Raw genomic sequence first — 15,536 nt, forward strand, 5'->3', positions numbered from 1 at the left:
GAGTAACCTTCGTCGTCTGGTGAAGCACCACTCTGAAGTAGAGATACCTGCCTAGTTGGAATTTCTTCCAAACCAGGAAGGTATCCTTTTGTAGCGTCGGAACAGAGCAATAGACATATTCCCATATGTCTGCTAAATGCGTATTAGTCGCTGATCGCTTGTATGATCGGAGACTATAACGAAACCATTCTGCGTATCTAACCCGAAGGCATTTTCTATACTAACTACTGAGATGTAGACTCGTATATGAATGACCTTTAAAATATACCGACTCCAATAATTAAGCAGTACTGGTAACTTATAAGATACCACCCTCTACCTTTTTTAGACTCCTAAACGCAAAGTGTTGCTTCAGTCTTTATTACTGAGGCTCCATTTCTTAAATCTGTCAAGAGCATTATATAAAGCGTGTTGTGAAATTTATCTGAGTCTGTATACGAAAGTCTCACAACCGGGGAACAGAGACTATGGCCTGTGTTAAACAAGATTTAATAACAGACACAGCCACCACTGACATCATCAACTGCGGCATTTATATGGGATTCTCCAAAGAAAGCTTTCGAATGTAGGCAAGCATTTCTCCACATCTTCCTCAAACCAATAGCTGCTTTATCCACAGAACATGGTCATATTTGAAAACTTCTGTGGTGTAGACGAATACCAACACGATTATTATTACAAGAGACCTCCAAGGAGTCAGGGTCCCATAGAGGAAGGCCACATATCACTCTCATCACGTTATGCATTTTTTTTTAAATTCATTCACGCAATCTGCATTCGCAATCTCCAGCGGCAAGCCATTCCATTCACGCGCTGCAGCCGCTCTATGAGAGAGAAATGTAGCTCTCAACCCTTTCTTGTCTGTATTCATTCATTCTCAACTTTCATGGACGTCCTCTCCCCATCTTTCATAAAATGAAAAACTCCATGTACTGGTATCTTGTATAATCCTTTCAAAAGTTTGCAGGTCTCTATCATATTATCACCCTCTGTCTCCCGTTTGCTTGCGTCTGCAGTCCACAAATTCTCCATCTCTCCTCATAATATACATTTCACAGTCCCAGTATTATCTTTAATACTTTATTTTTCACCCTATCCGCTGTATCAGCATCAATTCGGAAACCAGCAGACTATATCTGCGCTCAGTAATCCAGATAAGGTCATATCAAAGCCTTGTAAAAGGCAAGATGACCTCCTTATTCTTACATGTTGATGTTCGTTTCAGCATTGCAGTTATCATCCGAGTTCTATCTGCAATCCTTGCGACATGGTCTTAGAACTTCAACTTCCTGTCGACTAAAACTCCAATATCCCAAGCCTGGTCAATTTCTTCTAGCATAATCCCACCAATATAAAACGTAGCTGGTGTGTTTATTGGACCAAAGTGCATAACTTTACATATATTAACGTCGAAATGATAACCATTTTCACATGTCCACAATTCCAGCGTATTCAAATCATGCAAGTACTGAATGTCAGTTGCATTCCTGATTACACTCTATATATTTTCTTCGTCCGAATTTCTTAATCCTTCCCGATGCAATTAATGTAAAGATTGAATAACAATTGACCAAGGACTGATCTCTGGGCCACCTTAAGAATCTTGAGATCGCATCCCCCGTCCACCACTTTCTGATATGTCAGTCAGCTATCTTTTTATCAACGTTAATAGCTTATAATCCAGTCCCATGTCCATCAACATCCTTCCATGCTGAATCCTGTGAAAAGCTTTAACAAAGGACAGAAGTATCATAATGTATCCATTTCCCTTGTCTGACTCACTCCTAAACATTACCTGCCCATAAACCCATGCTGTTCATAGTAAAGTATAAATTCTACCCATTTTTGTATGCGATCTCTTGCTACATTTTCCAAAATCTCCATCACAACTCTAGAAAACTGATAAGTCGATAGTTAGGCACGTTAGTCATTTCACCACCTTTGTGCATTGGGATTCTTGTACGTTCTTCCCACTCCTGTAGAATCTTCCCTGTGTTAGAACTCTAATTATACACTCGGATCAAAGGAACAGCCTGGCAATATCTATATTGCCAGGCTGTTCCTTTATATTACACTTTTAGTATCCGTGCTGATATCCCTTCAGTCCCTACTGTCTAACTCATATTCCGGTTATGCAACAGCACTGTATATTCTCATATACGTGAGTGAGTTCCTCCACTGTTGTTCTGTTGTATACACTGGGTTGATAGATTTTAGGAAAATGGACATTAGATGAACAATTTCCTCTGCATCTACCGACCGCAGATGCGCATATATTGACCTTCAGTTGGAAAACATTGAAGCGGTAATTTTCTCAGGAACGTCAGAAACATTTGTAATGTCAATTCGTATTTTGGTAAGGAGCTCATATCAACTATTTTGGTAAGGAGCAAATCTATGTTTTGTGAGCGTGCTTCTTACAAAAAGAAGCATTCCATGTTATATTTTGTAATTCTGGAAGCTACATGAGAAATTTTCAGAAATATTATAGCGTCTATTTATAACGTTTTTTAATAGAAATATGAAGGCGGAAAATTTTTTTCTTCGCAAAAAACAGAAAAAAAAGTACACATACTAATGACCGACAAAATTTACGTTCCTTATGACATTAGCTTCCGCATAGTTAATTCTATTTTTTTTTTTTTAATCTCGTTTTCATCCAGTTTGGAGTGAATTAATCACTCCAAAACATTTCACATAACACATCTGGATTGATATTGTGTGGATTATGTTGGAGATTTGGGTAGACTGCGGTGGATTTAAGGCTGAGTTATGAAACAAGTAAGGAATGTCGTTATGCTGTAACAACCAGGGGTTCTTCTATATCAGTGTGTAGAACGCAACGATGACAAAATTTATGATTCCATTTACCAACCCACATAAAAAAACATTCCTACATATTCACATTTTGTGGCATAATCAGTGCGTTCATCAGAGGCATATATTGTGCAGTGCGACTCATCGCTCTGCTGCTGTTCTATATCCATTACGTTCACTGTTTGTGCCATAATTTTCAAATTTGCTTGAGCAGCTGTATTTTGACAATCCTTGTGATTTTTGCAAGTTTGCAAGAGTAGTCTAGCAGTTTTCTGCCGTAACAATTTAATTGCTGATAATTTCGTTGACCTTTAGCCACTCTGCATGCTCGATGGCATGTCGCGTTTTGCCAATATAAAGTGTTCCCGACAGTTAATTTTTTGCGCCTTAATTGTACTCGAAGCTAGTAAATCTCAAATCAACGCTTATCGAGGGTTAGTGAAAGCTTATATATTTTTAATTGCTTTTGTTTGTCCAGAAGTAAAGATGTTGCCAGTTCATTACAGTAACTATGAATAGTTATTTTTATGAATAGAAATGGTCATAAGTGGAAACAGTCATTGAAATAATATTAAAATATTTAATGTAAAACAAAACAATTTTAACAGTAAACACGATGGCTTTAGATTTAAAAGCAGGTGCGTCAAAAATTTATTTTACAAACGTGCCACATTTCTTTCAAGGAGTGATGAAAATGAATGAATGGTTTCGTGAATTATGGCTGTTTTTTGTACTGATTATTCTCGGATAATACGATGAGTATAGCAGTAAACATGCTTTTACTCGAGTTAGGTTTAAGGCTAAGTTCCTTACATTGGTTGGAATTCCACACGGTAAGGATGTTTTATGGATCTCTGATTAGGTAGTAGATGGATTTCACTTCACTATGTGAAACTACCACCACTCTACTTATGGAAGTCCTGAAGGGACTTGAAAATGTACCATGTTTGGTATTTAGAGTAAGATTAACTAACCTTCTTTATTAGCACTGTAGATAATGAGTTTTGTTGTTTTTCACCATTCCGCCTAAATTTTATTTTTGTGTATTTTTCAAATGGAAGAACAATTTTATTTACATCCATTTATAGTAAGTAACTATCAGATCATATTTAAATTTGGATTAAATCATGGCACGTGCCACATGTAATTGCATATATGGATATGGACAACATTTTCGTATCCATATGCCCATATTCAAGGTCTAATGAGAGGCAGTCATTTACATTAGGCGCCCCCATTTTTGCAGGGCGCGGACTTCATCTTCGTGGCATATCCCCAAAGTTATCGCTGGTTTCATTTAATTGTAGCAAAACTATCAAAGCGGGATGTGTTGTCAATCTTTTCTATAATTATAACATTCTGATATATTGATTCTTGCATTTTTCACATGCATTTTTAATTAATTTATGCCTTTTTCTCAATGTTCGTTTTCAGGTAAATTGTGATTTTCACATTTTGCTACTTTTTTCCCTCAGGTATCAAAAATATCTTTTCAAATCTAACATTAATCTCGATACGATTTTAACTAAGTTGTTAAAATGCTTTTATTAATCATATTGAACACTTTTTGAAGGTAAAAACACTTGTTTCATGCCATAAATAATGATCTGCCGATAGGAATAAAATACTTAAGATGAATTTTACTAAAAGCTTTCATAAAATTTAAATGAGTATTTTTTAATAAACACCAATCATGGGAATTAATGCAGTTCATTTAATGAAACATTGAAAAATTTCGGATTTCAACTCAAACTCTTTTTAACGATAAAGTTAATGGCTCTCTTCCATTAGTTTCGCCGGAATCATTTACGAAAGGTTAACACATTCCATCAGTTTTTCCTCGGATCCCGTGATTTACGAATATTCCAATGAAGTGTGGGAAAAAAAAGTTAGACTAGATTCACATAAGCCAAAATATGGATAAAAAAAATGTTATTTATTTTTTACTCGTCTCCTTCAAAATAATCCTCGAGGGACCGAATACACTTTCTTTTATTGCTTAAGCACATGCTTTGGAAAGACTTGGGAAAACTCACAATGTCGGCTGTCACATTGTCATTCAACAGTCGCCAACCTGACTTCCAAAACTTACCAACAAACATTTCAACATGCAGCACGTGCAAGTAGAAATCGCTAATAACACTATTCCTTCCCGGAAAGAATGAATTCCTAGTGGATTACCCTTTTGTGATATAAGAATGCAAGAATTATTTTAATACTGGATTTCTTTTTGTCTTGTGAACTTGCTAATCGTTTTTCTGCACTGTCTTGTGGTCTGAAGATAATGGGAGCTGTTCTAGTAATAATACTGTTCTGGAAAACCGGTTTACATCAGTGTTTTGAACGAAATCTTTGAAGGCATTCATTCTTCTGAGTTTTTCTTCATTATGCAAATACTGTCCAACAAACTTTGTGCATATTTTTTTATTTCCCAAGTTTTGGGTAATTAACCTTGTTGATTCCTTATTTGCATTTAACTCTTACTGTCCTTAGTGTTAATTGACAATCACTTGCTAGTAAATTGTGCACTTTGTCCGAGACGGGACTGTAGGTTGTTTTCGGTTGTCTTGGATCAACTGCTACAGCACGTCTTCTGTTAAACGTTTAAACTATCGGGGATGAGGCTCTGTCGTCCGCACAGAGCCTCATCCTCGTAAGTAGTTGGTAACATTTTATGTTTCAGGGAGTCTTTTCCTCAGATCTGCACAAAACTTTATCGATCAGTTGTTTCATTCTTTGGCTTCTGACTATGATGTTAGACACGATGTACAAAAAAAGTCCGTACAAAAATAGCAAATATGGTGAAATGGTTTCGATTGGGGAACAGCAAGGGTCACATTTTGCTTTTCGATACCATCTTTCAGAGCGATAGTCGCGTTACCTATATATTTCTTTCCTCCTCCCACTTCTTTTTTTTTTTAAATTCAGTCTTATTATTGGCCTCATTATCTACATTTATATATATTACGGAATACGTTGGCCGTGCTGAACATCTAGCACACTGGGTTTTAGGCACTCAGTCCATGAGTAGTTCACCATACAGCACTTATTGAATGGGTATACTACACAACTGATTTATATATAAATTAAAAATATAATTGAAACTTGAAGTATTCTTTGTATCGAATTCTACGCATACATAGTTACTAATTTATACAAATTGGTTCCGTCTTACATGGACTTGGGGTAATTAAACTTGTTGATTCCCTATTCATTTAACTCGCGTATTGTCCTTAGTGTTAATTGACACTCAGTTGCTAGTAAACTGTGCACTTTGTCCGAGATGGACATGGAAGTGCATGAACCATTTTCATGCACTTCCTTTATTCATATAAGATGTTATGATCAATCGGAGACTAATATTTCCTACCCGAAATTTGGTTTTTCATCTGCCGAAACAGACACACCGTTCAGAAGAACATAAGCAATTAAAGACAGAGTACACACTGGCCTCATAGCCTCAGTTGATTTGGATATAATGCCGAACGTAGAAGCTAGTGAATACGTTCTTGAAATTTCAATAAATATCAATTTATTTTGAAATATTGCTCAATTACACATGTTGTTACCTACCTTGCTGTATTTCAGGCACCATTTAAGTGTTTGTTCCTTTCATTTTGAATGCTGGTTTAGTTTATCAACTGTAGTGTTAATTTGTCGTATTTGAAGAAGGAAAAATATATTTTTGCAATAAAGTCATTGTTTAACATCTTTTTGTTTAGGTCATTGATTATTGCATTCACTTTAATTAAACGTGTTTTAATAAAATTGAAATATGATTTATCCAGTTAATAGTGCCATTAATTTTTTTTTTTTTTTTTGGTCTAATATTATTTGATGAAATACAAATAACGTTGGACTTATGCAATGTTCATACAGAAGAAAAGAAAGAAATTATTTATAAAAATATCATGAAAAGGTGAGTTTTAACAGTATAGCGACACCATTTATACTGATGTATGTACCATACATATTTGTTTTGCCATTAAAATTGAGTTGACAAATTTTAAATACCAAATTTCATTAAATTTTAAGAAGCAAGTTGTTATTATATTATCACTTCGAATAGTTTTGCGAACTAAAACGAAATGTCGTTAAAAACATCGTTAGATTAGTAAAGTAAGTGGAAGCATACTTAAAGTACTTGACTAATTTAACGAAGAAAACTACTTTCGCATATTCTATCATGTGTATGCACATATTAACAGTCGATAACTTTTTGACAGTACATTATACTTCGAAGTTCAGAGTTGGATTTTCGATTGTCGATATTTCCTTTGTTTTCGCGAGAACTATAAAACAATTTTGTTATTCAATAAATATCTAGGTTGCACTGATGTGAAAACAGCGCTTATATGTTACGTGAACGTTTTAGGCTTTCGCATTTAATTATGTGTTAAACTATGTTTGGTCTAATTTTATGATTACAAATAGTTCAATTGAAACCAAAATTGAAATATCTCGAAAAATGTTAGACAACCCTATTATCAATTTTTATCCCTTTCCATCAGTTCAGAATTATTAAGTTACTTGTATCCATATTACATCATTCGACAGCGCAGTTATTACAGTAATACTTTCGACACGTTTTGCTCCTTTACGTCTTAGGAAATAGTCCGATACAGTGCAAATATTGGAATGGTTCGACAATTTTTTGTAAGGATTCGAAATAGTCAATATGTGAATAAAAGTTGTTCTTCCAGAGGTACGAAATAACTTGCGCACGAACGGACAAAAAAAAAAAAAAAAAGAAGAAAATAATAGGAGATTTGCGAAACTCGCATAAAAATGGGATATCCATGTGACCTTATTCTGTAGATCAATAAATTCCAAATGCAAATGAGAAAAGGGTATTTGTAAGACTCAGAAGAAAGAACCTGTTTCTTAATAAGGAAGTAAATGTTCGCACATAATAAGAGGGCCCGTTTCATCATAGCATTCGTTATCATAATCGGAATTAAACCCAATTTTGATGTGGATATAATTTTATTTTGCCATCAAAATGTTCCGATTGCAAGGGCTAATTATAATAACTTTAATATCCAGTTTCATAAATTCCATGAAATCATCTTCAGATAATTAAGATATTTTTTTTATTTTTAATTCAAACCATTCTACAATGAAAACATCGAATTAGCGAAACAAATAAGGAATGATCGTATAATAAAATATTCGTTTCATAAACTCATTTTCTATATTGACATCGTTATAACAATTGAACTAACAGCTGGTTTTTGATATTCTCTATGTACCGTAGACAGAATTTTGTTTTACTTAATTTTGCCGTTAAAGTAGTTCAGTTAAAATGACAAAATATTACTATTTTAAGAGCTGTTGGCATAGCCTCGTGTTACTCCATGACAATAGATAGGCAGAAGAAAGACACATATTCTAGTCACTTACCATAGGAAACTTTTCTAGCCCCCTCCCCCGATCTTTGAAGCAGAGTAATTTTTTCCTGGAAACTTGGGCTTTTAATCCTCGCTACTCGGGAAAACTGTCCATGTAACTCATTATTTCACAATAATACTACTTAGGGCGAGGAACATGAGATGGCTGCTATTCTCAGCAAACATAACTGCGCAATTCGTCGATAGAAATGATCTAAACTTTGAATGAATGGTAAACTGGCTGCCTACGAATTGGAGATCCTCTTTGTTTTTAGTCGGTAACAACGTTGTATTTGGTTTGAAATACCTGGATTCGAATCCCAGTTAGGGTGCGAAGAACCTTTTATATAAAATAAGAATTTTCATGCCTTTCATGGCCTTAATTGCTTCAGATAATTCAGAACACACACACGCGCGCGCGCAAAGTATATCGATTTATAGATGTTAGGGCTTAAAGAGCAGATTTATTTTTATAATTTCAAATCCTCCTACGGAAAAAAAAAATCTCAACGGGAACAAATAAAAAAAAAAAATTCTTCAAACAGTCTTGATTGAAGGGCTAACAGTAAATAGTACTGCGGCGTAACATATCCACTCGCAATGTCGACATTTGGATTAACTCATCACCACGCTCTGAATAATACTATAGCACTTGTACAGCACAGTACTATATTATTGAGTTACACTTTCAACTGTATGTATATATTTCCATGGTTTAAATTATCGTGATATCTACGACATAGTTACGTTATTCTTTGAATAATAACTATTCAAAGAACTATTGGGTGACAATATTTTATTTGTTCGATTTTCAATCTGTGGTATGCTTATGTTTATATAATTTTGTTTTCCCCAATTTTCCGACAGCAAATAGATTGAAAGGATTTGATATATTTTAATATATATCCTAATTATTACATTAAATTTGCTATATGCCCTGCTGTCTCTCGTGTGTTGGGATTAATATTAAAAAATCATTAAATAGGTAATAGAAATTATCCGTATGAGTTCAAGTCCCTTTGCTAATAAAATTGCGTGGATTGAAACTAAACTCAAACCATATAAGTATGGTGTGTATCTTAAATCACAAATTTTATTAAATTGTATCCAGAGCGGAATAATCTTTAATTATTCCACGAAAACGTAGAAACTAGCTGGAATCTAGTTTCTACGTTCTGTTCATTTTTTGCGTCACAGTTTTTTTTTAACGGACTCCAGATATCCAAGTGAAGAAAAATCTGTCCACCCTGAAATTCTGAGTTATTTCAAATCGAATTTAATTAAATTCTATACTGGCAGTTCAGAATAATTAATATTAATTCGAATCATTGTGCCCTTGAAATGGTGCAATTTAAACCAAGAATGGACTACTTGGATATCTTGTATGATAATCAGATCCCAAATTCAGTAATTTCATTGACACAGACGGAAGTCATTGCAATGTATAGCTTCGAGACATTTTGCTCTTTTCTACCACTGCAAATGGTCCTACTTAAATGAAAATTGTAATGACTTGTACAAAATTTTGTAAGGCCTCCAAATACAAGATTTCGATAAAATTCTTTTAACAAGACTCCTGGAATAACTTGCGTTCCAACGAACACATGCATTGTGGGAGATTTTCTAACACTGTATAATCATGCTATAGTTCTTAAATCTTAATTTTGTGTAAATCCTGTATGGTCTTAGTGCGACAATGATTAATTTATTTTTGACTATTGGATTTTAAATTGACATCATTTTGCTACAAATTGTGTGACGACGTAACACGATTTGTTACGTCGTCAATTGATCGCTAAAGTTTAGAGATCAATTGACGACATTTCTAGTATCATTATTTTATTTACAAATTCGCACTTTCAATTTGATGACCACTCTTCCGGAAAGCAATAGATGCTGTATTCTATTTTTACGCAGTACAGAATTAACTTTTCACCATAACTGAACCTTATTACTGAATTTTTTACTGAAGTTTCAGTAATAACCTAACGAAAATTACTTTGAATTATTCGGCACGTCGGGTTGTTCTGAAATAAAGATATATTCTCAGTCTTTCGATCCATTTGAAGTTTCCATTGGCAAAAGGGATTTGCTGAGTCTCATCTCTAGGATTAAACTCGAGGTAATAATGAGATCTAGTATTTAAAGATATTATTTTTATTGAAACGAGTTTTAAATAGTTTTATAAAAAACGAGTTCATTTTCGATGAAGAAGGAATATAAATTATTCTACATGAAGCAAATGGATTTCCAATCACTTCATGATCGCAACAGTAATACTCTATTTTTATTATATTTTAGATTTACGATCCCCAGCCCATGCTTAAAAGTGATACTGTGGATTAGCTCATAAAAGACAGAATTGAATAAACATTTGACGTGAATGCATGTTAGCATACAGAGAGTCCCAAACTCGTGCATGAAGATTACATAAGTTTCAAATAAAAGTGCAAAAATCATTATTGAAGAATTATTTTGAGCGATTTTTGGTCTTCAAATGATTGTTTGAGTATTATCGATTAATAATGCTTAGTTCAATTTGTTTAGGATAAATAGCCCTACTAAACGATGTTCTTTCTTCATCATCCCCCCCACCCCCACATACACACTTTATCCTTCTCTGTGTAACGTACCATGTGCTGCGTTTCTCAAAACAAGGAGAAGACGCCGTCGTGGTCTAAATCACGTTCATTAATGTTCTTTACTTCATTTACTGAAATACTTAATGTGCATGTACAAGGTAGTGTAATAGTTCCCTTATTTGTGCTCTGTTTTAGCAAAAATCTAACCATCCATGCTTTTAAAGAAAGAAATATGGTCGAAACTGTTTTCTTAGTAACAACGCAGGGAGGCATTGACCAAGCACCAGCTAATTCTCTTTTTCCCCTTCCTTTTTTTATCACTGAGGACATTGGGTTAAAAATAGAGGGCGTTATTTTCATGTTGGTGAACTACAGCAGTGTTATCGTCATCCATTTGGAATATATGTGAACGAGGAAAGTTTTGTCTGAATTTATAGACTTGACGGAGGACAGGAAAGCTATTTTAGGAGGGACATGCCAACAAGGATCATGGATAGGAAGAATAACATAAAAAAAATACAATTGAATGCTTTTTCTTCAGATTGATGCTCTCTTTTTTTCAGAGCTTAATTAGAAATCTGAAGTAACTAGACCCCTTATTATCACTACAACAGAAAAATTGTCAGCGTTTATTTTAATGATTAATTTGTCAAGGAATCGCCTTTGCAGCTCATTAGGTGTTAACGATTTACTCCTTTTGGTTGGAAAGAATTGTGTTCGAATCCTACCTCTTTTAGCTGAACAAGGTTATTTCAGTTGAAGGTGAAATTCGTTTTTACAACAGATAACCTGCCATACAACAAGCTTTATAAACCTAGCAACTGTGTAGATAGGATTAACTGCTGTCATTACAAAAATCAGTTCTTGATCACGACAGGCCATTCAGCTGAACATGTTGTTGGAAGATGGGATCAAATTAATAAAGAGCATTTTGATGTTTTTTTTAAAATAATAAATTCTTGAAGGGCATCAAACGTTTCGTGCTGATTTTCAGTCACAAACTTAAAAATGCAGATTGAATAATTTTAAAGAGTGCAATGCATGGGAAATAGTTCAAGAGTTTTTAGATGGTTTGCTATCATCATACAGCAGTCACCCCTTATTCGCGGGGGATACGTTCCAAGACACCCCTGGATACCTGAAACCGCGGATAGTACCGAACCCTCTATATTTTTTCCTATACATATACTTATGATAAAATTTAATTTATAAATTAGGCACAGTAAAAGATTAACAACAATAACTAATAGTAAAATAGAACAATTATAACAACATACTGTAATAAAGTTATTTGAATGTGAATGGAATCTTAGCAACCAACCTCTTTTTTTATTAAATATATTAATTTATTATTTTATGAAGTCGAGAACTTTCACCTTTTCACTTAAAAGGAAGCACTTTACGATTTCTCTTTGGCATGTCCGAATTGCCAGCATCACTACGCTTGCGCTTTGGGGCCATTATTAAGTAAAATAAGGGTTACTTGAACACAAGCACTGCGATACTGTTGACAGTCGATCTGATAACCGAGACTACTCAGAACGGCGCGCAATTCCTGATTCCCGAAAGGTTGCAAGGCAGCGTGTAGCTTTCTCCACCTTTGCAACAAGCCTGTGTTGGACTACCTCTGGGATCAGCTGAATTGTCTATTAACTAAAAGAAAGAGCCATACGGCTTCATTTTGGCGATGTAAAATTACATATGCAAAGTGGATATTAGATTTAACATTATTTCAAATCCGAATGTTTGTAGTAACTATGAAAATATCGTAAGTTGATCTGAGAGCTTACGAGAAGACAATTCTTGGCATCTCCGAGTTGCCTTAACCACTTAAATCAAGAAGGTACTACAAGCTAAGGCAATCTAATATCCACTTTGCCAATGTAATTATAAATTGTTTTATTTCTGGAATTTTCCATTTAATATTTTCGGACCGGAGTTGACCGTGGATAACTGAAACCGCCGACAGTGAACTCGCGGATAAGGGGGTGGGGGTGACTACTGTATATAGGTGACTATATACACGTATTAAACATAACGAGAATGTGCATATTAGGAAAATTGTCGTAACATTTGAGCTCAAAGAATAATGAATATTAAATTTCATGTTCAGTTCGCTACACAGCCTATCCGAGGAACTACTGTATTTCATTGAAATATTAAGAGATATTGCGGTACAATGTTGTAGCATGCTCGGACATGTTTACTAATATGCATAAATATTAATAAACATGTAAACAATATTAGTAAATGCTAATATTAATAAATATTAGTATACTACGCTGCTGCAGCACCTTGCATAAATAATAAACGGCATGCTTTGTACTTGAAACTGTTGCAAGGCATGTATCTCCGTATTTCTGGAATGTTTGCTGTACCGGTAACGATCCCTCCCGCCATTTGTTCCATTTCGTTTTTGTCTTATGTGCGGCGTATGTGCATACTCATACATACGTATACACGCACCGTATCTGTATACGTGAGAAGCATTTCAATGTACTATTGAATTACTTATCACGTCATCATTCTAGAAATCTGTCTTATATATTCGAATCATCACAATAATAATCATAATTAAAAAAAGAAACTGCCTATGCGATCTAAAGGATATTCATATTATGATTGTGTGTACATAAATCCATTACTGTGCTCAGCAGCTGGAGAAAAAATTTTGCTTTTTGAGAAAGCATATAATTTTATCTTACTGCAGTTGACAGAACGACGATGCGATAATATACCTTTTGTAGATTATTGAACGGAAAATAAGGATGGGTTGCTTGGTTCGGTATCACACCTGAAAATTATGATTTTAAGAATAATCCAAAACTAACACCATTGGAATTTTCTTATTGGGAAAATTCTTTTTCCTCTGGAAATGTGTTGTCTAAGATCCGCAAGAAATAAAAATCTTCTGGAGAATGAGGCAGTCATTATAGCCTTAGTTGCTTTGGCCTTAATTTAAAACTGCTAGCCTGCAGTAGATGAGAGACTGGTGAATTACGAAAGCCAAATTATAAAGTTATTCGGTAATGCAACGCACTCATGATAGCGTTGAATGAAAATCGGAAGATTCTGTTCCTGTAATATAACGCATCGGAAAGGAAATTTGTATCAGCGGAAAATAGATCTTAATTCTACCGACGAAAGACGGTGAATTAAGATATTAAATGAGTTTAAGACATTTGGAATTGTCATCAGTTCATAGCTTCGGAGATATAAGCCCAAGACTTAAGTTTTTCGAAATTTTAAATCTGGGTTGGTTTAATGATAAATATTTAATGTATATACATCGTTTATAATCGGTTTACAAACATGTGGTGCATGTTTTATTTTGCCGGCTTGGTTGGCTAAGTGATGAATGCAACCTTTTTTTTCAACCAACTGCGGATTTGAATCCACTGTGGGCGTGAATTTTTGCGATTGAGGGAGATGTATTTCATCACTTTGTTCGGGACCTCATTTCTGCTGATTGGAGGTCTAAAGTAGCTATATTTGAGTCTATAGAGCAGTATTTCCGAACTATGTAAAAATAAAGAAATAAAATATGATAAAAAATCCTGAGAAAATGCTTCGTTTTACTGGCCTAGTTTGTCGAGTGCTAAACGGAATGGTCTTTCCGACACACACACAGGCTGTGGATTCAAATCCCGCGTGGGTTTAAAAATGCGTGATTATCTTTAAGTGGGAAATAAATTACTTGGCGAAACATTTTGAAGCCGATTCAGCCCTCCAATCAGCGGAACTGAGATGAAATCGATGAGAGTTTCTAGACCATGTCAAAAACAAATATATGATAAAGAAAAATCGTTAGCCGTCATGACCCATGAGAGGGGGGGGGGCACAGAGGATACATCTTACCTGGGTCCAGGGTGAAAAAGGTGGAACGGAGCCATAAAAACAGCATGACTAATAGAGAGGTAGGGACCCAAGAAAAACTTTGTTCCCCCCTGATAAAATTCCTCTCGGAGGTCCTGGCACTAAAGTACTGTAGGTGTATTAATCTTTTATGGGCGAGAGAGTGGTTTTTCAGTGGGCCTTTCACTGAGTATACGCGATATTTTTTTGTGAAATCTCAACCAAGATTTTCTCATAAAATACGATTATCCGGTTCTGTATTAGATCGGAAGTGGACAGACCTTGTTGAAATTATTACATCACACCTCCAGGGAGTCCAAAGACTCATCGAGGGGGGCATCTAATCTACAGCTCTTCGTCTCACTACTCCAACCTTCATAATCTAACACCGACGCTATCTACCGCCGCCTACCACCACTGGTACTTTCACAGAAAATCACAAACATCCATGCCCACGGCGGGATTTGAACCCGCAGCCTTTTGGCTGGAGAGCGGATACGCTAACCACTCGGCCAGCCTGATTGGCCGAGTGGCATGTTTTATTCGAACAATGCCTTGCATTCATCGCTGAACAATCTGAACATGACCTCCATGCAGACAGTATGTTGTCTTTCTTGTTTGCCTGCGGCTAATATTTCTGAAAATAATGACGTTTCATTATGGGACATCAGTGATGTCGCCTTCATGTATTTATGCATCGGTGAAATGTATATTTAAACTTATAAATGTTTGGGGGAGGAAGAAATATTTAAAAATAAAAAAAAAAGTACAATTTTAATAGAAAAATAGATGTCTTTAAATATGTTTGGAAGCAGTGAAAATATATGTGATTGTATCATTTAGGATAGGAATATCCCCACGTGATTTCCGCGATTGGTTTGTTACACTAATA

The sequence above is a fragment of the Typopeltis vanoorti genome, chromosome 12 (genome assembly GCF_054136105.1).
Source record: "Typopeltis vanoorti isolate ZY-2024b chromosome 12, IOZ_Tvanoo_1.0, whole genome shotgun sequence".
Classification (NCBI taxonomy): domain Eukaryota; kingdom Metazoa; phylum Arthropoda; class Arachnida; order Uropygi; family Thelyphonidae; genus Typopeltis; species Typopeltis vanoorti.